Below are 25537 nucleotides of genomic sequence, written 5' to 3' on the forward strand. Positions count from 1 at the left end.
TCCAAGGGATTAATATAGTACTGTTAATATATTTAAAGAATTAAACATCCATTGGAATTGAAAATGAAGCCTGCTTTAAATTACTTTAATTAAATAAAATTGTTACCACGGAGGAATTATATCTAAGCTTTCCAAACCCCAAGGGATTGTTTAAGTTTTCACCTTGATAATTTTAAATGATTTTTATTCCCATATTGCAGATAGAAAAATTGAGTTTAGGGTGAAGCAAGTATTTTCCTAACATGCATTATTAGCCATAATTTTCAATAGCTACTTTACTACCTTATTTCCAGAAATAAGGTCATAAAATTTGAAGGATTTTTAAACAATTTTTGTAGCCTCTCTTCAAGATTACATGAAAAGATCCTAAATGCATATTTTTAAAGCTTATCAAATGTAAAAGCGTATTCTTATGTGATGTAAAGTTATTTCATTAATCTGCTTTTAGAACTCCTCCCTACCCATTCTAAGATCCCTTTAAAAGACTGTTAAAGATAAAAGGTGTCAAAGAAAATGTTCTTGATAACTGGAACTGAAAATCTGTAACAGAAATCCTGTACCTTGCTGAAAACCTCTTATCTTCTCACATCTTCAAGACTCACCCAGTGCCTTGGCAAAGCTAAGATGTGCCTAGCCTACCGCATAGAAGCGGCCGGAATTTGCTACATCATAACCTTGAATCCCATCACCAGTTTGACAAGTCAGTCCTCTGACGCAATGGTTAGTACTGTTTTTTTTGTTTGTTTGTTTTTTGGTTGTTGTTTTCATTGTTGTGTCTTTTGTTTACCTCTAACCTCAATTCTAAGTAAATTTTAGTTGTATGAGTCTGACTTGATCTACAACACAAGAAACTTAGTGTGGGGAGGGAGGGTGGGAGGGTACCATGCTCCACTCCAAATCAGTGCATCAGTTTATTATTTATATGTGGTAGTTTCTATTCTCATAATTGTTGGCTCAAATATAAGTTGATTGCTGACTTTTTTTAGGAACTGTTGGGTCATCCATCATTGATCTATAATTGACATCTCTTATTTCTTGATTCAGCCCCCCTGAAATTGCTTATACAAACCCTCTGCCATTCAGTTGATGGTTTCTGATTCCACCTCTGACTGCAGAGGGGAAGGCATTTGACCTAAACCTACTCAATGAGAGCAGCATCATGCATCTGGTCATAGTAGCTGGTTCAAGGATGGGCCAATCAAAACAGATGAGACTCAACTCTGGGTCTTTGGGCCTACTGAAAAAGACAATTTTTTTTCTGACTCTTTTCCTGACCAAAAGCTAGAAGAATGTAAGCCTGGGGGCATTGATTGCCACTTCGGGGAAATCCTGTCTAAGACCAATGCGAACACAGTGAAAACCAAGCCAAGAAATGGCCAGAGACTAAGTTCTAATCAAGTCATCTGAGCCCCCTGATACAGACACATCTGAAAGCATGATTTGGCCTCCCACACATGCACACAGAAAAGAAGGTATAAAGGACAATTTGAACATTTCGATATTATGCTGATAGCTTTTGAAAAATCTGGAATTCACCCACCACTCCTGGGCCCCCAGATTGACTTAATTATGCACTCTGGCCGTGGGGCCCTAGAAGCTACATTTTTCATTATTCCCTTAGCATTTCTGGTGACCATTCATCAAAGGTTCTCACGCCTTTTCCAACACCATCAGCAGGCCAGATGAAGTTCATATAATGCCCCGGAGGCTTCCTAGAGAACAGACTATAAAATAGACAAAGTAGGCTGACGTCCACGGCTATTCTCTTTCTGGTAGCTGTAATGCCACCATCTCTTTTCTCCTCCAGTCAAGAGAAGAGACTGCAATTATGTGGGAGAGAATTTAATGGAGGCTGGTCTCTTTCCTTCCTTCTTCTCAATAGTCTTCTGATAAATTAAAATCATCTCTAATTCCTATGTATTCTGGACAATGTGGGACTTACTTTCCTGGTACCTGTTTGACTGGGACTAGTGAGAAAAATAGAATGACCAGATAAAATATAATCTGAAGGTGAACACCCAAATTCAACTTTTCTCATTGTCTTGGACAATTCAGGGAACCTGTATGGGAGGAACTAAGTTTGTTTGTTAGATTTTAGAACTCAAGACAAGGGATTATTTGGGGGACACAGTTTCCCGAGGTGTGAATGGAGTGAGATCTCACTTGACTGACTGGCTTTTTTGCCTTCATTTCATAAAGCAAGAGAAATTACTCCAAGTTTACCCTCCTGTGTTGCTGATTTGCTCCTAGTAACTCTCTTCTCCTAGCACAACTGTTTAGAAAGGCTGAGATGAACAACCACTTGAGAGAGGATTTCTTGCCTTCAGATGAACTTAAGGGTGGTTTCCAGCCCCTGCAGATTTGTTCTCCTATGTCAGCTCTAAGGGTAGGCAACAGGCCCAGTAGGGTTATCCCACTAAAATGAGGGACATTTTTGTATTATTATTATTAAAATTATGGATCTTTTTATGTCATTAGATATTCTGGGCTAATTTTCCCCATAAAAATTTGCAAGTCAACCTTTTCAGGCCAAATTTTGTCTAAAGAGCAGGCAGATTCTAAGCACAGCATATTCTACCACTGACAACCCTACCTTTTAGGAAACTGGCCACAATGTGCTTTCAGATAGCTCATGCTGAGATTTTTCAAAATGGACAGGAATTCGCTACAAACAAGCTGCATGAGGTCCGCTGGGTCTCCAATGATTAGTGATCCTACATAACCTGTCCCTTTGTGTCATCTTGGGTTGGGTTTTTTAGGCAAGTGAATTTGATCAAAGGAATTTGCTTTGACATGAAACAGGATGTATTCTTCCCTCTTTCATATCAGCCCACATTTTCTTCTTTTTAACTTGTACCTTAATAACTTGCTATCTCTTGACTAAGTGAGATGCAGAGTGAGAAGAGAAGAGAGAAAAAGCATTTCCTAAAGTAAGAATGTCATGGCATTATTGTCACAAAACATGTGTGAGCTTAAAAAACAAATAGCCTACTACTAAATTAGTATTGAAAAATGGCATTAAGATGACTCATCCTAAAGTACAAATTATTATTTTTGGCAGATGCTCTGTAATACTTAGCATGCTTACAGCATCCTGTGAATGGGATCTCATCATCCAAGGCTAGCAGGTTTTGGTGGAAGACGCAGAGGAAGTTAAAAGGTAGGTTCTTCCATGGGTGCACGAATGACCCTTCCTTCTGTCTATGGCAGTGGGAGTTTCATAACACTCTCTTTAACATTTTTGCAGGCTAAAATAATCACAGTCATGCTCTTTGGCACAGAATTTTGAGGTTTGTGAGAAAAATCTTGTCCCATTCTCAGCCCATGTCCATGTGGAGGCGAGGTGGCATTTTACAGACGTATGTTTTGGTTAGGCTTCTCAACTTTTAAAAGAGTTGTCAACTATATTCCCATCTCAGCTGAGGCTTAAAGCATGGTCTGTCCCTAATTGGCAACAGAATATTTGCACTCCAAGTACTTGTCAAAAGAGGATAACGCCGAATGCTCGCTGCCCAGTGCCTATCAAAAATCAGTCATGAGAAATCGTATTTATGGAAGGTTGCCTGAAGGACATATATTCCTTTTTAGATATTCTAAATTTTATTTTTGGATTTAGCCAAACCATTTGAGAGTAACATACTTAAACCCCATGGCTCTGCCTCTTCAAAATAATAGTTATCATTTGTGGTCAGGTGCCTAAGCACTGAATTAGGTACTTTTCACACACTCATAATAATCTTTAAAATAATTGTGCAAAGCAGGGGTAATATCTGTTCTCCAGAGGAGGAAACAATCCCAGCACCATCAAACTGCTTGTGCAAGACCACCCAGCAAGTAAATGGCAGGGTCACAATTCAAACCAAAGTCTGTCTGGCTCCAAATTTCATGCCCTGTATACACAGCTAGCATTGTTTTACTGAACTGCATTTTGGTGTTGCAGCAGCCCCTATCGAGGAAAGTGTAAGAAAGAATTCTACGAAGCACAGCATTGCACTTAACTGTGGAGATTTTGTTCACACTATCCATTGTCAACTTTCTGGAGGCTCTTGAAGAATTTCTGAGATCTCAGTACTGGCAACAGTTAGGTTTACACTGAGAAACTCATAGGCTTAATATGAAGATATTAAGAAGATGGTGAATCATGTAACTAATGGTTTTTCCCTTAGTCTACTCTTTTGGGGAGCCCAGATTCCAAGTCTTGACCTTACTCTGTTTAGTACTTGAGCTATGAATTTTATGAGCCACCTTCACCACTAATATTATCTTACTTATCTTCATACTCTCCCAACATCAGTGTGATTCCTTTGCTTGCACAGTAAGTTGCTATACTGCATGGATTTTGGAATCTATTATTGTTCTGGAACAAGATAGGATATAATCAAACCCAAATAACTATTAAGTATTTAGTTTCAGGAACTGTGCTAACTGGCATATTTTCTCTTTTCATCTTTATAGCAATTGTGAATTAGATTATATTATTTTAGCCCCCCTAGGAATAAACCTACCCAAGGAGGCAAATGACCTGTACTCTGAAAACTGTAAGACACTGATGAAAGACACTAAAGATGATATAAATAAATGGAAAGATATACTGCGCTCTTGGATTGGAAGAATCAATATTTTTAAAATGGCCATACTACCCAAGGCAATATACAGTTTCAGTGCAATCCCTATCAAATTACCAACAACTTTTTCACAGAGCTGGAACAAAAAAATGTTAAAACTTGTATGGAAACACAAAAGACCCCAAATAGCCAGAACACTCTTGAGAAAGAAGAACAGATCTGGAGGAATCACATGCTCTGACTTCAGGGTACACTACAAAGCTACAGTCATCAAAACAGTATGGTACTGGCACAAAAACAGACACATAGATCAAGGGAACAGGATAGAAAGTCCAGAAATAAACCTACACACTTATGGTCAATTAATCTATGACAAAGGAGGCAAGACTATACAGTAGAGAAAAGATAGTCTCTTCAATAAGTGGTGCAGGGCAAATTGGACAGCTACCTGTAAAAGACTGAAATTAGAACATTCTCTAACACCATATACAAAAATAAACTCAAAATGGATTACAGATGTAAATGTAAGACCACATACTATAAAACTCCTAGAGGAAAACATAGGCAGAACACTCTTGGACATAAATCACAGCAATGTATTTTTTGAACCAGCTCCTAGAGTAATGGAAATAAAAGCAAAAATAAACAAATGGGATCTAATTAAACTTAAAAGCTTTTGGACAGCTAAGGGTACCATCAACAAAATGAAAAGACAACCTGCAGAATGGGAGAAAGTATTTGCAAATGATGTGATGGAAAAGGGACTAATTTCCAAAATATATCAATAGCTTATACATCTTAATATAAAAAAACAAGCAACCCAATCAAAAAATGGGCAGAAGACCTAAATAGACATCTGTCCAAAGAAGACACAGATGGTCAATAAGCACATGGAAAGATGCTCAACATCACTAACTGTTGGAGAAATGCAAATCAAAACTACAATGAGATATCACATCACATCAGCCAGAATGGTCATGATTAAGAAGTCTACAAATGATAAATGCTGGAGAGGTTGTGGAGAAAAAGGAACTCTCCCACACTGTTGGTAGGAATGTAAATTAGTGCAGCCACTATGGAGGACAGCATGGAAGTTCCTTAAAAAACTAAAAATAGTCTTACCATATGATCTAGCAATCCCACTCCTGGGCATATACCCAGAGAAATATATAATTCAAAAAGACACATGCTCCCCAGTGTTCACAGCAGCACTTTACAACAGCCAAGACATGGAAACAACCCAAATGTCCATCAACAGATGACTGGATAAAGATGTGGTATACAAATAATGGAATACTACCCAGACATAAAAAAGAATAAAATAATGCCATTTGCAGCAACATGGATGGACCTGGAGATCATCAGTTTAAGTGAAGTAAGCCAAAAAGAGAAAGAAAAATGCCATATGATATTGCTTATATGTGGAATCTAAAAAAAAAAAAAGGACACAAATGAACTAATTATTTATAACTTACATAATTCTTATTTTGTGGTTGGCTTTATTTCTTTGATAACTATGTAAGTTTAAAAAGCTAAAGCTCTAAATTGTTCTTAGAAACAACAAACAGTACATATATGTAAATTTTGAAAGTTTAAGCTCTCAATGAAAAAAAGCATTATATTGTTAGTTCCATTTTACAGAGGAGGAAAATGAGGCTCAGAGAGGTTAAGTAAAATGCCTAAAGTCACAAAGAAGAGCCAGATTTCTGGCTGATTCCAGAATCTGAACTACTAGTCACTATGTACGTACCTCTTCAGCTCCGTATCATGGTCAGTTAATAAGAACAGATAGACATAGTAGAATGGGACTAAAAAGATACATGAGGGAAAGGAAAAAGAAAAGATGGGGCAAAGATGCCCTAAAGAGATGAAAAGGAACAAGTAAAAATAGATGAAAACACAAGTAAAGAAAGGAATGAAAGGTAATAGAGAGGAAGATCACAGGACAGAGATGGAAGGTGTTCACAACTGGGCCTCCAGAACGTATAATTGTGTGAACCCTCTGAATGAATTTTTCTTGATGTTTCAGCCTTAAGTATTACCAGTACACAAATGCCAGCTGTTCACTATAAACTTCTGCATCTCTTCTGGAGTCTGAACCACTCCATTGCCCAAGTATATGCTACTCTCTCTTGTTATCTATCCTGGTTTGTGTTTCTGCTGTCAGCCCAAGTAGATTCTACCACTTGGGGAATGGGGCCATACTCTTTACAGCACTGACCCAGCAGAGGCAGCATTTGTGATGTTTCATAATGTTAATTTCCAGGGAAGAGCCTGGTAATTTTTTCACTCCAAATAAATTCCTGTCTGTTATCATCCACAGAAGTAAACAAAAGATTCAAGCACCCACACATACAAACAATTCCTTTGTTTTTCTGACCCCAAGCCAAGAAAACGTCACGTTTTAGTATTCTTCCACAGCCAGGGATATAAAAGATAAATGTGGGGGGTGGGGGTGGGGAATCACTCTTGAGAAGTACAGCTACTTACATGGGGTCATACACATCAGAATAAGTTATCTCTGGAATATGAATTAATAATGAACTCTCCAAAACACTTTACAAGGAGACCTCACTGTATTTGAAAACAGCTTCCTTGCTTTTACTTTCAAATTTAAGATTTACTTTTAAAATGAAGGTCTCTTTTCCCATGAAATTTTAATGGGTCTGCTACAGATTAAGAAATGATATGGGTTTTAAAAGTTCACATTGGAACCACCTAGGTGTCAGAGAATTTACCAGCTGGAAATACCTCTGAGATTTAGTATCTGTCATACTGTTAGTCGTTGAGAGAATTAGGCTATGGAACTGCTGATTTCTGTAGGTCCTATTTGGATGTGACATTCCAAAAATGAGAATATCTTCGAGTTTTTAATTTTTTAGATCAAATCTAGGTTTTTAAATCAGTTCCTCGTAGATGAAATGCCTTGGGGGCGGGGTGCACATTCTTCATGTTTCTACATGGAAACACTGCCTCCCAGTCACACTCAGCATCTCTTAGTCTTTTCTCCATGGGAGAGATTTCTAAACACAGACAAGTTGGGTCATTTTTAAATTGCATTGACTCTTATTCACAAATGAAGAGGAGCTACAGAACAGGGAAGCAAGCACTGGATCTGGTCCAGGGGTTAATCCCAAATCCACCACTCGTACAGTGGGCCACTCCTGGCAAACCAAGCCCCAACCAATCATCCAAGATTATTTTGAAGATAATATATGTGAACATGCTTTGTCAATGGTAAAGCATTAAAAAATTCAAGATAATTAGATCCAGATGCAGGTCCATATCTAGATATAAATAAGGGAAAGACTCTAGATTTTCATTCTGCTGCTTCCAATTAGTTAACATTTATTGAGTGCTGTTAGATTATGCAAGAACACACGATGTAGATGTCTCCCTCAAAGTGTAGGCTGCTCATGTGCAGGGTCCCATTAAGAACTCAACACCAGTATTAGTAGGACAGTGAGCATTGCCAGCAGATTGGAGATTGAAAATTAAGTTGGTAAGTGAGAATGCCAAGAAAAATTCTAACTTTGTAGGATTATAGGTTAACTTAGTTCAGAGTTTATGACACTAAGTCAAGGTTATCCCTGACAGAGCAAAAGGACCTACATAGTCTATTCCAGATCATTCAATTTTTCGTCACTCAGTATCCAACTCGAGCCTCCAAACCACTGTCTGCTTCCAACATGCAACAAATTATAAAGCAGTTATTTTGTCTTTTATAACCATACAGAAATTAAAATATGTTAACAAACAATTTGTATAACATTCTGGTTTAATTTTTATACTCCCAAATTTAATGCCAGAAATAATCTTTGAATGTCCTTTAAAAGACACAACGAAAAATTTCTTCTCACCACTGACAGACACCTGATATTTTAGCCATACAGCATGGTGTTCCAACTCCTCTAGGATCCATTTTCAGGAGTCAAAGGTGCTTAAATTAGAACCTTCGTGTAGTGTAATTAGCCTAAGCTTTAATGAGTTTTCTTTCACATGCTCTTTACAAATTAACCTCAAGTTAAGATGTTTAAGGGTGTAGATGTCCACAATGATTTCATGGGAAGGATGTATACATTTTCTGGTGGCAAATATTGAGGTATTTAGTTCTTCCAAACAATAAAAAAGATGAGAAGAAATGTGTTAGTGCCAATAATATTCAGGCTAGGGAGGAGAGAAGTTCTAAGGAGGAAACACTTCTATGGTATCTTTTACTGATCAAGTAGCGGCCTAGGACCATTTTTTAATGAACCTGCTGATGTTTGATTAGGGCATTAAAAGATTTCTTAAAACATGGGGTAATCCCATGGGTTCTGCAGTTTCTGTGATATCCTTAATTAATTCTACATTCATTATTTAATAACTGCTTCAGGAAAATAAAAGGTCTGCATCTCTTTATACAAATGTTTGGGAGTTATTTTATAATGCAGTTCCTCCTTGCAAAAGCTATTTCTCCTAAACTAGATGAAGACAAGATACAGTGAGAAGCTACTTCCGTTGCCAAGGGAATGAGAAAAGTCATCCAGCTCTACCTCTCCTTCCGTGGAGGAAATAAAGTTTGCAAGTCATCACCGCGCCCTTGCCAAGAACAGAGCCATTTCTCCCCCAGCTTTCGAAGCGTCATTTCTACCTAAGGTTATTTTTGCTGGGGAAATATGCCAGTGAATTCTTTGATGGACAGCTTAAACATTTAGATCTCCCACTATAAATTGCTCTGAAAAAAGTGCATTTGCCCTTTATCACTCACAGTCCATGCTTTATCCTTTAGACTTCTTCCCTCAGTCATTCGGACATAGGTTCTTTTCTCTCACTTTGGGTTATCTGAATACACACACACACACATGCACGCACGCACACACACTCCCCTTCGGAATGACTTCGTGACAAGTGGTCTGAGCCTAAACACTACCTTAAATTCCAGCTGCCCTGTTGGCTCCTGTACTTACAAAGTCTGAATTTACTGTGGGCCCTTGTAGTGCAATTTTTGACACATCATTAAGCTCCCTTTTCATTGGGAGCCTGAGGGCACATTCAGGCTGACTGCGAAGAGCGAGCCTAAATAATGGTTAAAACACGTGTCAGGAGCTGCCAGGGGCTTGTTTGCCAGCAGGGCCAACAGTTCACTGCAGCTCCAGCGATACCCTACATCAGGGTGGGTAGAGATAATGAGATAACCACACACCACAAGTGAGTTGTTCATCTTTGTCTTCAAGCATCTAAGAACACAGTTATCTCAGTAGGACGGTGCACCCTGGAGAGTTATAAATATCTTTCAGAAGGTAAAGAAAAACAGTCAAAGAAAACACACCCAAAAAATATAGGTAAAAGAAGAGCTGTGAGCAATTTTTCTAAAGCAAATTTTAGCTATCCCATGACTTTCTGAATCAGGCCAGTAAGTTCTGGGTGCCTTTTTTTGGAAACATGTTTTATTTTAATTGTATGCAGATTTATTCTAACGTTATGATGCTAATCAACCTGTGTAGCTATAATAAAATAAAGGCAATGTCAACACCTCATCAACTAATCACACGGCTTCTTTCATCCTAGACACTGTATCCTCCCTATACAACACCAAAGACTATAAAAATTATTTATACAAATAAACTGTTATCTAAAGATTGGAAACGTGTAATAAATTATGTGTAATATGGCCCAATTATGTAGTAATTTCTTTGTTTTAATTATTTGTATATTTTTAATGAAGAGGTTGCTAGAAGGTGGAACCATTTTTATATTTAATGGAAAAAACAAATTTGTTTTTAAGAATGAAAACAAAGATAATTAGCTCTTAAATTGGAGGCATAGTAATATATGCATGTTCCTAAATTATTACCAGCATCATTACTTTGTTTGTGCTATCAAAACTTTTCTTTCTGGAGCTCTGATGTTGGCTATTCAAGTTATTTTTCCCATTTCTGTTAAATGTATTAATATCTTGCTGTTCATCAAGTGCCAAAATAAAGGTTAAAAAAGTTCCCAAGATTATCTACAGAAGAAAAACTGGGGTGGGTGATGACAACTATGATCTTTCAAGATGCAGTTTACGAATGCATAATAACTTAAGAAAGTGAGAAAAAAAATAGATTTATCAAGAAAAGAGAGAACTATCCTAAATTCAACACAGCAAATCAGCAAATTTCTTCAGGGAAAGACATCAAATTTGAAAGGCATCAATACTTTTCTGCTGTCACCAAACTGTTATTTATGCTCATGTGCCAGCTGGATTTGTGTATGTGCGTGCATAATCTTTTTCTCACCACTGATGTCATCATTAAAGCTGTGCAAGAATTTTGATTTTCGCTTTGCACAATCTTCAGGGGAGACTTGGACATTATGGTGAAAAGTTTGTGACAAGTTTGTAAAAGGAAGAAATGCAGGCTTTATGGCAGTGAAATTTCACCACTGCAAAACAGAAGCAGCTCTCTGGACTGTGTATTATTTGGTTTTTTCAGTCCTCATTGAAGAAACCACAAAGAACAATTACAGAGAAATAGGTAGTTGACCATGTTTTTTTTTTTTTATCAGTCAGGACAAAGAGACATTTGGTATCACCCATGGAACACTCCCCAGCTAGCCTTTTTGAATTTTTAAGCATATTCTAGAATTCTTTCAAGACATATATACATATTTTTTTTACAACATGCAGAAAGATATCGACCACTGGACATCTGTTTCTCAAGACAGAAACTAGTACTGCTTTTTATGGCTGTAAGCCTTATTTATGAAGTTATAAAGGCTTCAGGATACTAAGACTTTGGGGAATTTTCGTTCATGAGATCGCAAAGCTGCAATGAATTAATTTTTAGGAGACAATAACCAGGAAAAATAGACAGTGAATGCCATTATAAGGAAGAAAGACCCATGGTAAGCCTGAGGCAGCTGATTCTAGAGTTGGGCATCTCAGGTTGCGCAGGTGGCCACCTGTCCGGGATGTGAAGGATGGACCAGTGAAAGGGGTCCCTACCCACATCATCGTTGTGGCTTCCCTCCATCCTCATTTCTGACTGCCCTGTCAGTTCCTTTCATTAGGAAATATTCTTCTATCTAACTTCTTCAGCAATGTTTCACTTTTTCCAGAAACAATCTAATCCAAAATAACCTATCCCAAAACACTTAACTGAGAGACCTAGTGACCGGATGAGGAATAGCGTACAATGATTATATATTATCTTTCCTGGTTTAGTTAGCAGTTATGAATGCATAGGTTTGAAGGTTTGGGTGTTGAGGAGGGGACTTTGAAAGGGAAGTAAACTGATTTTTGTTGAGTGTCTCTTATAGGATTGGCTCAGTGACTAGATCTCTTTCTTACATTTTCTTCCCTTTTTGGCACAGAACACTGCAAGGTAGGTATGAGTCTCCCCATTCTTACAAAGGAGTTAACTGAAGGTCCAAGAGGTTAGATAACTTGTCCAAGGCAGGAAATATAACAGAAGGGAATGAGTTCCAGTGGTCTGGGCGTGAAGCCTGGCTCTGTCCTACCAGCTCTGTGGCAATGTGCAGGAGACATCACATCTCCGGGCTCATTGTCCTCATCTCTGGGATTGTTGTCTTTCAAGAGCAGAGAGGCTTTCTATGTACAGCAACTTGATGGCTGCGTGACCTATCTTATGTGCCCACTAAAAAGGTCACTTCTGCTGGGGCTGTGATCCTCAGGACTTCTCATAACCACAACAGCAACACTATCACTCTTAGCAGAGTCTAACTTGCATCTGGCTGTCTTACTCTAAAGCTCTTGCCCTTTCTTCAATATAGTTCTTCAAACTGGATTATGGAAGAATGAATGAAGGAACAAACCTATCCGTATGTCTGCACTGTGTCATTGAGAGATCCCAAATGTATACAGAGTACTAACTGGTCCTTAAGGGCCTCCAGCTGGGGAGAGAAGATACACACGTAGGACCGACTTAATACAGAAAACACGATACTATGTTGTTAAGCAGCAGAATGAACAGTAACGACACAAAGCTCCTTGGGAGTTGAGGGGTCTTCATTACTATACCTTCTCCAGTCTCTTGTGCTTTTCTGGTTACCATGGTGGCTGGAATCAACTCAGATTCTTTATAAAGACACTCAGAGTTGACACTTAATGCTGGAAGGTTTATACTATGAAATTCCCTTTCCCTAGCGATTTTATGATTTCACAGTCTGAGCCTTTGTCTTTGGAACAGATTCAAAAGATCCAGCTGATTGCTCATGGTTTTGTCCTAAGCAGCAACCTTAGTTGCTTATATAAACTGGCACTGATAAAATGTGCAATTTCCTATTTATTACATCTTTGCTTCTCTTAGACAAAAGGACAAGATAAGGTCATTATTGGATCCAGCTGCATGGTTTAAAAATCATGGACTTAAAAAGGAGGGCCATTTGCATCCCAGCAAGCAAAGAGGTTTTGATTGCAAATACACCCCACCGTCTACAGGACTATCAGTAATCCCAATCTTAAAGCGCTTTTTTTTCTCTGAAAGCAAAGATGTTATGATTTTTGACAGAAATGAAACCGAGTCACACAATACCCATGATGCAAAGCACCACAGTTAAGAACAGAGCTGGGAGCTAGTCTGGGTACAAGATCCACTACTTAGCAGCAGCGAGATCCAAGTTACTTCGCCTTCTGTCCCTCAGTCTCTTCATCCGTATGCCAAGTAAGGGTAATAGGAGTAACTACCTCATGAGATTGTTATGAGGGTTAAGTGAGTTACTATTTATAAACTCCTTAGAACAAAGCCTGGCACACGGTAAGCACAATTTAAGTGCAGGTTAAGTAAGAGTTGAGCTTGCTTGCACATTTCTATAGCTAGTTTTCTTTAAGCAGCTCTCTGGTTACGGGGATAGGAAAGTAAACACCTGAAATCTGAAGTCCTTGGGTTTGAGAGCAGAATTGGGAGCACTGGTTAACTGATCAACCATCTCTTAATGTAGAATGAGTCTTCATAAGGGCCCCCGAATCAGAGGACTCCTCATGCTCATGTGAGGGTAAAATATTAATCTGTATACTTTACTCCTACAAGGAGTCAGCAAGACAGACGTCCTGAGACACAGCTCTTGGACAGGCCTTTTGGCAGTGATATTCAGCCATTCCTTCACATACCACTGTTTGATTTAAGGCAGTGATTTGTTAACTGGGTCATCTGTAACACATAGCCCTTCCTTTTTTGGGAAATACACCTGTTTCTGGGATTGGATTTGGCTTCTAATTCAAACAGACCTCCAAGTGCTCTGAAACAAAATCAACCTAAAATTATACACTTATCTAGAGTTACACTGAGGCCATATGGTTTAAGTTGTCCAAATGTCACAGAAGTAACAGCAGCAGCCACCATCATGCTTTACACTTACCCAGCATCTTTCCTGCCAGAATATTATGTAAGTTATAAAAGCTTCATTAAGACAGAGGTGTTAACCCTAATTCCAAAAGGACAGTCACTTAACTGCCGTGTTTCAGTTTAGCTCTGTTCCACAGTGAATTGCTACATAACAGTTTCTCAAAGTCCATAATGGTTTCATGATGACACGTGTACTTATAACTGATAATGTCTAAACTGTGAACTCTTACAATATGGAAAACAGGTGGCAGGCATGGGTCTCTGAGAGGACTCAACTAAATTATCAGACGCACTGCATTAGAGTCAGAGATCAATGCCAGGAAGTCATTTCCAGAAAGTCCTGTAAAATGCACTGGAAAAGTGCATTGGCAGTGAGGACATCTTGGTGCATCATCTGAAATCTTCACCCATCTGAACTTGAAATCCTCTAGCAGATCACCAGATTTGTTTCTTAGCATCCAGCACCTTGCCAGAATACAGGAGTTACTCGATAAACAGAGGTTGAGTGGACAAATACATGTATTAAATGCATAATTAGCCTGTTGCAACTGTAACAACAGCCAGAGAGTTTTACAGTATATATTTGGAGCAAATGTGGTGGATTTAGGCAGAGCGAAGGCAATAAGGTGATGCTGGACAAGGTAAGAATAGGGTTGGCAGGGGCAGGGGTGGACTGTGGGAATGAAGGGATCCTGAAGATTGTCAGTGGTAAAGACTCTAAGTGGTATAGTGTGACTCAAGACAAAACGCATCATGATTTTGCCTAGAACGAGTCCTGTGGTGTTGAATGTCTTTGGAATTATCTCAGCTGGAATACTGTGACCATCTATGCTAACTTGTTCATTAACCAACTAACCAATCCATGAACTGACTAACCAAGCCATAGGCTAGGTGTTAGGACCCAAAGATGAATACTTCTCTCAGGTCCTACCCTGCAGTTAGTAAGGTTACAGTGAAATCCAAGAACTCAATATGCAATTTTCTGAAATGTGTCCCAGCTTCTGTACCATATGAGTAGTTGGCTACTGTGCCCAACCTGAAATTATCATATCTGATTATCCAAAAAGTTTTAGCATCAACTGTGACCATGCCTTTGGGTCAATATCCCATCACCACCAGATTCTGCTTCACCTGCTAACCCAGTGTAGAAAGACATTAAGCTCATATGTATTATTTTTCTTGTAGTAAAGTTTTCACACTGGAACACTGAAAAATACCAGGGTTTACACAGCAGTTTGCTGACAGTAGGCAGAGGTAAGGTTAAAGAGGGAAACTCTTTTTCACTGGTGGTGATTTTAAGAAGATGTAGAATAAGCCTTAAAATGTTTCATAATAGAATTGCTGTCAAATTCATTTAAAAAATAATGTGAGACTTCAAAAAAATTTCTCATCCACCATGGTCCCTCAGGGTCGGCAGCCCAAGCCCCTGTGGGATGGGTAGTTGCTCCACCAATGATTGGGTAGCTGGGAAGCAATGAGACACAAACCCAACAATGGGTTTCAAGCCTGGTTCCAGTACTTTCTAACTCTATGATCTTAGACAAATTTCTTCTTTCAGAGCTTTGATTTCCTCTTCCATGAAATGCCAAAATAACAGCACCTTCCTTAAAAGCTGATTACAAAGATCACATGATGACATTTGTACACTGCCAGGCATGTAATATATGCTCAATAAATACTCATTCTCCTTAATTGAAAGAAACTAATTCACACAACAAATTCTAGTACCTTCTATACCCTCGATTCAATATTTAATTATGTCCTCTGGTAATAATTACAGATCTAGAGTAATGACCCCAGGCTAAGCACTAGAAATATGGCTATATCTGACCACCACGGGGGACACAAAGCCAAGTCCTTTGAATCAACCTTGAATCATCATAAATGAATCCCATAAGCTAAAACTGGGTTGGGTTCAAAGTGATACCCATAGTAAATGCAAATAACGTAGCTAGGGAAAATCCCCCTTTCCTCAACTCTTGGGATGCTTGGAGCCAGCTAAGTCTGACAATAGAAGGAACAATGAAGAGAGAACCCCCATTAGGAATACAAATGTTATTAATAGGAGAACATAACAAAATTAAGAAGACTGGGATACAAAGAGAGGGCCACACAGGTGACAAATAGCATCCTCTTCTTCTCTCATTTCTCATTCCTTAGTTGCAACACTAGGGGCCCAGGAAGGTGAGTGCGAGAGAAAAGCTGTGCATGGATCTTCCAAGAGAAGAGCTTATAATGCAAAAAGAGATTCTAAGCCTACTAGGACCCCGTGACTGGGGCTTTTAGGTTCCCAGGATGCTCTAGGTCTCTTAAGGCTCTCATCCTTTCCCCATAACCCCTTTGTTTCCTCTTTATTTCTTACTTTGGTTTGGGGGAGGGAGAACAGCTGAATTAGTCAGGGCTTACTAACTATGTGCTATTGAGCAAATGATTTAAACTCACTGGACTCAGTTTCCATTTCTGAACTAGGCTACCATCACAAGTGTTCTTATTAGAAGAAAACAGTATAATAATTGCAATATAATCTAGAAAGGCAGTATTGCTTATCTGAAAGATAGCTAGATTGGTTTTGAGGTTGATCTGGATATTAAAGAAGTTATTTTGACAAAGCATCTGTGTTCATTTGAGGTGGATTTGTGTGTGGGGGGATGGGTGTTGTGTGCTGGGGTGGGCGTTGTTGATGAAAATTGTTACCCTTAGGTTCAGCTATTTAAGATAAAACATCTAAGTACTTGGCCCAGAGTAGGTGTTTAATATGGGAAGCATCTTTAACACTGGATGCCACAGGAGACAGAAAAGCATAGAGCTGGCTGCCTGGCACGCATCCTAGGCTTCAAGAGAGATGTAGATGGGTTCTTCCATTGTCCAAGGTTGTCAGCCCAGTTCACCAGGAAATGGAGACAGAGATTCACGGATGCATCCCTGGAGTGGAAAGATGCCACTGAAAATAAAATAATGGCATTGCAAACAGAGTACTTAACAGGTTGGCAACCTTGAACACAATGGTGGCAAAACGTAACTTAAGCCACAAACCCATGGTCAATCACAAAGATTGACACTTAGGTTGGAAAAACTCTTAGGATGTAACTTTCTTCCCATTAAAAACAGCTGAAAAACAAAGCTGATTTTCTATGCTGTTGCTACTCCTCATTTCACAGCAGCCCAACTCCCACCCCGAATGTTGTCGAATTACATTCAGTATAGATTTGTTTATCAGTTCTTCTATCCTATCTATTTTTCAGCAACTGATTAGTCTCCCTGGGATGTAGACACATCTCTGATCAAGAGCTGCTTGACTCTTTCCTATCCTCACACATGCATCCCAGTCTCCACATTACTGATAATAAATGTGCTTCTATGTACAAATATAAATATATTTGTATGCATATATGTTCCCAACATTGTATTCAAAGACACATTCCAAATGGATGTATATATGCATCCATATACATATAGGAATCCAACTGGATTCCCAGAGGGAAATGTGGAACACATTGTTAAAATGTCTGTCATCCATGTAAGAGAAACAGAAATGAGATGGGCATTAAATTTGCATACAGCCCTGAGCAGAGAGATCCCTGTATGTGCACCGTTCTCCTGTTCTTGATGATGGGCATATCTGACAGAAAGATTCTGTCAGGATTAGCTCAGGAAAAACACCCCCAAGGAGATAATTTGAAGACATACTGAGAATTTGCCTCAATACATGAAAATAAACATGAAATCCTCAGCTCTCTCTGCACATGGAGAAGTTCCCACCACCACCCCACTGCACACCGGGGGATAATCTACTGAAGCTAATTAACACACAGTCATACGCAGCTCTGTTAGAAGTGCTTGCCACTTAGGATTGATTTAGTTGCTGCAGTGCTTAGAAGAGACTTGAGAAGGTTTTTGTGTAAATGTGGGAGGAAAGAAGAGGAAATAAAAGTATATAAACAGCTGCAAAATTAAAAAGGTGCTAAGGTCTGCTTTTTTACCCCCTGAAGACATTAGGGAAACTTACTGAGAAACTATTTGTATTCCAGTAAAGAAAGCTTTTTACTTGATTTATGTTTCCTTCCACATCGAAGCACACGCACACGCACGCACGCGCGCACACACACACACACAAACACACACACAGTCTATAGATTGTGGCTATGAAAAAGGGCATGTTTTACTTCATAAGCAAACAAGCTCTTTGTTAAATGCTAACATATGGATTGTGTCATCTGGAAAAACAACAACAATCTTTTATCTCCGTGTCTACTTCTCACTTTATTTTATCCTTCTGAAATATGTAGGTTTTTGGGAAAATGATTAATTAGTAATATGTCTTGGGAAAAATCATCATGGAATAAAAGACCACAAACAATTCCTTCTTATAAACTACCTTTGTGATAGGATAAGGATAGAACAAATCTAACTACTTTAAAATATTCTTCCACAAAGTAAATATTCTGGATGCTATGTATGAATTAACAATATCTCTGATAACCACGATAGTGAAATATTACAACTAAGTAAACAGAGGTTTCAGCAACCAGCTTTTGATTACTGAAACATGGGAATATTATATAAAAAAAAAAAAGACCGTTAGTATAAATCCCATTGTCAGGCTTTGTGAAAATTTAGAGTTGCAATTGATTTTTTTTTTCCCTGATAAAAGAGTTTACCACAGAAAATTATAACAACATAAAAAAGGATTTCAGGGGAGACAGTGTTGACTTGGATTTGAGGAGCCACTTTTGATTTTAGTGGTTCCATTTGCATACGGAATAGCTAGAAATCACTCTTGATTCAGGGTAGTTCTATTTGGCTATATTTTGCTTCCCATTAGTTGAGATACTATTTATTGAAAATAATAAACCCTACATGAAAAAAATTTTGTAAAACACATTTTCCATCTATAGACTATCTTTGTAGACCAGTCAACAAAGTAAAATTCAACAAAAACATAATGGCATTGAGTATCTGCTACGTACAAAGCCCTCTACCACATCCCCATCAGACTAGAGAAACAAATGCAATCTCTTCTCTATCCTTTAGAGGTTCAAGCTGGGAGGGAGGACAGACATATTTACAAAGAACTGGGAGATGGCACATAGGTTCATCTTGAGAATCAACTCTAAATAACCGGAGTTAGCTGCTTGGAGTGTTTTGCTGAGATACAACACGTGTGCTTGTGCTGTGATCAATTTACAGTGTCTGCTGAGAGAGGGCACAAGAAGGGGAGAACGTAGGCAATGTCTCTGCCAACTCTGGCCTAGAAGATGGAATGGAAGGGTGGGATTAGACTCTGTCAGAAATAAGGTTAGACTTCTTTGTGAGGTTTTATTGTCACTATCTTTCAAAAAATAACCCATTGTTAACAATGGTTTTGGAGCCATGAATTGTGCCTCCTTATGTGAATTTCAGAGTGGTTTATGTAGAAAACAGAAGCATGAACAAAATATTCAGTACTAAAACTGAAGGCACAAAAGTTTACCAGGGTCATGTATACACAAAATGAGAGGTGGCTTTGAGCTGGACACGACAGCAGAGAAAAATTCATGGGTTCTGAGAATTTGCAATGTGGGACCAGCATATGTGAATGAAGCAAACAGGCTGATTATTAGGTAGAGAGAAAGGTGGTATTCTTGTCTCCAAATGTTAATTAAAAGAGATTAGCTGGAAGCAGCTTCTAATTCTACTCTCTGGATAGAATAGATACCAAGTACCAAAGAGAACTATGAAAGGTCACCCTCCTCCTGTATTTCCCCTCATTCTGCTTCTTGGACGTGCCCCTATTAACATTAAGAGACGTTTCATTCTTCATTCCTTAAAAGAAGGAGTAGGGGAGATAAGGAATTTTTAAAAAATATTTCAACAAAAGTGTGGACATTCTTGTATTTGTTTCATTAATTTACTTCTACAACTACACTCAGCTACTCCCAGAGCACTACAACTTTACATATGCCACTCCAAGAGGCTGCTTTTTCTTCTGGGTCTAAGGGGGCAGAGAGGCGTGCAGGAGGCATGGAAAGAGAAAGATGGATTGAAGAGTATCAGAACGTCGGGCTCAGTGAAATCCTGGCAGCTCCCCAACGGCCAGCTGTCGGAACACCTTTCTGAACCTCCTTCACCCACAAGTTTTACTTCATATTGGTGATTTTTAAAAAAAGTATTTACCTTTTCTTTCCCCTCCTTCTCCAGCAATTGCTGGCTTCTTTCTTTGCGCTTCTGAAGCCCTGTCTCCTTTCCTCTCTTGATTTAGTCCCGCCTTTTCCGGTTCATCATATATCCTTTCGTGGAATGACCCCAGGTGGGTTTTCTCTCCTGACGTCACATTAGAATAACCTGAGGGTAGTTGGATTTTATTCATCATACCTGGGCCCTATCCAAGACCAGTTAAAGCAAAATCAACGAAGGGCAGAAACTGATGTGTGTGTGTGTGTGTGTTAAGGCCCCTCAGTGATTCTAATGCGCATCCAGTAGAGGGGATCACAGTAGACAAGTGGTTCTCAGGGTGTGGCCTCTGGACCGGCATCATCAGTATCACTTGAAAACTTGTTAAAAATGCAAATGAGCCTTAACCTCCACCCTACTACATCAGAAAACCTTGAGATCCAGTCCCAGATTTCTGTGTTTTTAAGAGCCTTTCAGATGATTCTGAAACAGACTAAAATTTGAATACCAAATGTGCTAGATCACTGACATTTTTATTGTCTAAGTTAAGACCTTAATTAAAAGTGTGGTCTCCGACTAATGGCGTCAGGGTCACCCAAGAATTCTACCCTTGGCCTGTTAAGGTTTTTAACAAGATCTCCAGTGATGTGTATGTAGATCAGAGGCTGAGAAGCACTGTTCTAAGAACTTACTCAAAGTTTCATGCTCTTTGTCACAAAGTTGACTGTTCTGATCTTATTAATTAATGTAATAATTATTCATTTCTCAAAAATGGAACCCATTTATTCTTTAGCTATTAAAGTAGAAACAGGGTTGTTTTTTCTATACTTCTGTTTCCATTCTAAGGGTATTTTCACACCTCCTGAGAAAACGAAGAAGTAAAAGGTCAAAATTCCTGGTGTTTTCCTTAGTTCTGAGATGTATCCATTTTATTCCCCTGGAAATAGGATCTCTGAGGTCTGACAAAGAACAAAGATGGAATTCTTGCTTTGGTCTTCTCCCACACATGGGAAAGAATCTCTTGGGGTAAAAAAACTTTATGGACCATATTAAGGGGCAGGAATATGTGTATTTGTATATATAAATATTGGGGTGGATAAATTAGAGAGCCATGGAAATGTCATCCCCACAAAGTGAAGTTCATCACCCCTTCGGGTCAAAACCCGGTGTGAGGATGCCCCAGATTTCTCTATAACAGAGGGAGCTCTGTTGCTTCTTGTGATTATTCTCAAACTATGAGAACCAGTGTAATGGCAAAAGATCACAAACCCACCTGTTCAAGCACCTGTTTTTCTACTCTTTTATTTTCATATGCATCTTCAGCCTCATTTAGCTCAGATAAGAACTGATGCTTTGAAACTGCAGGTCCTTCACCTGTTTGGCATCCTAGCCTAAGCTTTAATTTGGAAGGGGTAGTGAGCAGGGGGGAGAGAAGGGCTATCAGATGATCTACATTGGTAAGTAAGAGAACATTTTCAGAACTGAAAAGAGCAAATCAAAAAACAATATTTAATACTATGATTCTGATTAAAACCAACATGCAAATCAACTACACTTAATCAAGGAATCTATCACTGAGTTTTACTGACTCAGAAAGTCTTTGAAAATAAAAGAGTCAAAATCAAATGTGTGATGTTAAAACACGAAGAAGGCTCCCTACCACATTAAAGTTACTTTTCTTGTCCCAGTTTCACCAGTCTGTTCAAAACTTCTTAATCACTCAGGTTACTTCTTTCTGAGTTTTTCCCCCACCACCCAGACCTGAAGTTACCCTGTGAGAAAATGATTTCTCTATCTAACCACTTAAGATGTGAGTATTTGTTGTGAACCAGCTGCAGCTCTAATAACCACTGATCCATGGAATCAAAGGCTACTCACAAACAATACCCTCTTCTTGTTCCTGAAACCACACTCTGTAACCTTTGCAGGTATTAAAAAATGTAGGTATGACGGGTCCAAAATGCAATCACAGCCATAAGTTTCTTATGATTGGCTTAATTTCAAACAGAAGAGTATGCAGTTGAAGTTTTATGAACAAAGGTGGACACTGATGACATACAGTTTCTAGGACTTTGGGGCAATTTTTGCAAAATGAGACACTGTATTGCCAATCTGGTCAACAACTGAAACTTAAAATGCTGATAGTCTGAAATATGTTGACATCGTGGTGACAAAGGTTAGTTTCTCTTCTCACCTAAATAAAAATTTTCATATTAAGAAATACAACCACTCAGAAACAATTGTTCAAAGGATCCCTGATATAAACCAAGCTCCATTCTCTAAGTCCAATGAGTTCCCTGGTAGCCAAGGAATATATGTAGGAAGGATGGTTTGTGTTTTTTTGAACTCTGAAAAACATCATGGAACGAGACATTTACAGGTGTGATATCTTACCTAAAAGGAAACTATTTTAATGAGATTTTTAGTGTAATTAAAATCCATTCCTCTCCTCAGTTAGATATTACTTTAATAAAATGTAAATATTTTCACAGTCAGGACCTAATTTCAAATCCTAATGTAGGATAGAGCCTGAACATTTAGTGGGCACTCAGCCAAGATGAGGAAGGATGACATGAAGGAAGGAAATTAGATTAAAATTGGGCAAATAGCTCTGTTAACGAAAGAGAATTATCTTTCTGAAATAAATCCAAAGTTATACTTCTAAAAACATCACGTACTATTTTCAACCCATGAATTAGAAATAAAGGTACATTTTGGTATGGAACACATGCTCTGCAACTGTTTGAATTCACACACTGCTGTCAGTTATTCCAAAAAACAGCTGAGAAGAAAGCAAGGAAATGATCTTTGCCATTTAAGAAATATACGCACAATGGCACTTGGTAGTACCTGTTTAAAAATAACAAGTCACAAGAATAATGCCAACCCTTTTGGCTTTTAAGAATTCTTAACTGAAATAAGATTAAACAGGTCTAAACTGGTAAATGTTCCGAGAAGCTAACAGCAATTGCCTCACTGCATGTGACAGCGCCTGACTTCAGAAGTGTTTCTTAGTAATCTTTGCTACATAAAACTAAAATATTATTCTATGTTTTAGATGACTTGTGGATTTCTTCTTTATCTGAAGGGCTGTATAGAAACAAAGCCAAAGATTTATGTTGCAGACAAGAGGCCTCGTGGTTTTCAAGACTCCGGGTTATTTGCCCAACCATTCGGCCGTCTCCCACCTACATGGGGTCACAACGCAAAGTAAAATCACCTCTGAGCAAATTCGTGAACTTCAAGGCCAAACAACTGCATACATAATCTGGAGGCCACAGACCATCATCAAAGTCTGGAATTTATGCAAATAACTCTGCTTACATTGAACAGATCTGTAATGGTGTAAGCATTTTCCAGCCTAAATAAATGGGTAAATGGAGAGCTTTTATGGTGCAAGATTGCTCCCTACAGGCCAAACTGCAGAATGACATGCAAGACAATTAGGGCGGAGGGGGAAAAAGAGGTTAACAATTTTTATAATGGCATGTAGGTTATTTACTCCCAAGGAGACAAACCCAGGAGCATGTAAAGACTGCATAATACACACTGGGATATATAGTGACAGTTTTTGTTCTCAAACTACAATCCAGTTTTAGAGTTCTCCATTATTTCTCACTTTTTTCTCTTGGAGGATTCCTCATCTTGTGAAAAATGTAAATAGCTATTCTGCTGGGGGAAAAGTTCTGTTTCAACAATGTATTCTAGTACCTCTGAATGTCTATTGATTCTACATATAGAATTCTATACAGACTCTATATTGATAATTTTAATTGTTTTTGGTAGAGCAATCAATCTCAAAATTTGGATTTAGTTTCTATGATTTGAACAAATCTCATGAGGAGGTGTGGGGAGGGGAGGGGACAGTTTATACTAATTTCCTCCTGACTTTATATAGATCTTAAAACTCATTTGTTCATAACTATCTACTTTCAATATTTGCAGTAACTTAAAGACTGTATATTTTAAACTGTCTTTCTTTTTTAAGAAAATATCAAATACTTTGGTTTTTTAATAAAGCTCAGAGGGTAGTCCATCTTACAATAAACGAATCTGATTTTTCACTGGAAAAAAAAATCAAATGAATACCGAATTTTCAGTAATTTATACAGCAGCTCACATTTTCTAAAGTATGGAGAGTGGTTTTAAAAATGAAGATATTTAAAACTGTAAGACGAGTTACAAGAAATGTATTTCCCCTGCAATTATAAAGAAATTCCAACTCTAAAGAGAGAAGGTTTCAAAACTGAATAATATATTATGGCTAGAACACATCAACAATCTGTCACACCATATGTACAAATAAACACGTACCACTATCACTGCACAGGCCATAAATGAGGCCAACGAAGCAGCTGAAAAGGTAGAGCAAGTTCTTCCTCAAACTGTTATTTGACACTAAATAACACTGTCCACATTTTCTAAACAATGCCTAAAGGAAAGTTATTTTTAACCCCGCTATTTATATAGTTCAAACATTCTTGTTCGCCCATGTGATGAGGATGTTTCACACATCCTTAATTTTAAGCACAATTTAGAACATATTCAGGTAGAGGAAGGAAAGAACAGCATTCTTCATAACTGGATTTTGGTTCTGAATAGTAAAATTTTAATGTATCTTTGAAATATTTAGAAGTAATAATCTTAGGTGAAATTCAATTAATTGAGGAGTTCAAATATAACAATCTCATCAAAGAATAGGCATTGTACTAGTAATAAATACGTTTATTCTGACTTATAGCCAACTAGATACTGTTCAGCATTTTCCCTCACCTAAAGTATGCATTTTAAGCAATTAGTGATATAATAAATGTATATAATAGAATCTGTAAGTTTAAAAGTGGAAACTGTGAAGGCATTAACCTACAGGTGTTTTTTTCCTACTATTAGTGCCTCCTGAAGAGCAAATGTTTTATATATGGTGTTTAATTGTATATAATCGTAATATAATTATGTAATGATTAAATGATCTCAATTTTATTTTAATTAAGTAGATAATCTTTTTATTAGAAATAGTTTTCTATAATTAAATTGTTCAGGAGAAATTTTAGTAAAGATTGAGGACAAACCATGTAATTTCTAAAAGCAGATTCATAACAAGTTTTCCGTGAAATTAATATTTAATTCATCTAACAATATTAGTTCTCAGTAAATTGGGTTGTTACTTCTACTGATTTATACTTTGTCAGTCAGCATAATTGTGAACAGAATTAGTGAGTATGTTCAGGTTATGTGAGAGAATTATTAATTAAGGGCAAGAAAAAGTTTTTAATATTGCCCTCTCAGGCAAAATAGATTTCAAAGGCTGTATTATTATTTACCTGGGGCAAATAAATTCACACGTAGAGCCCTAATTCTGCCATAACATAATTACAAACCATAATAAAGGGTAAGAATTTTCCATTGCATTTATGAAGGCTTTAGGAACAAAATATAAAGCTGAATAATATGAATTGTATTATGGTTGGTGGACACTTTTCCTAAGGCTATCTATCA

The 25537-nt window shown here is 37.9% G+C and overlaps 1 protein-coding gene across 17 annotated transcripts in view; it reads right to left on the reverse strand.

Annotated features, from left to right (window-relative positions):
* The window catches only part of MCTP1 (multiple C2 and transmembrane domain containing 1), a 482756-nt gene that overhangs the window by 112898 nt on the left and 344321 nt on the right, over nt 1-25537 (reverse strand). The gene's annotated exons all lie outside the window — the stretch shown is intronic.

Source organism: Camelus ferus, chromosome 3 (assembly GCF_009834535.1).
Source record: "Camelus ferus isolate YT-003-E chromosome 3, BCGSAC_Cfer_1.0, whole genome shotgun sequence".
Lineage (NCBI taxonomy): Eukaryota > Metazoa > Chordata > Mammalia > Artiodactyla > Camelidae > Camelus > Camelus ferus.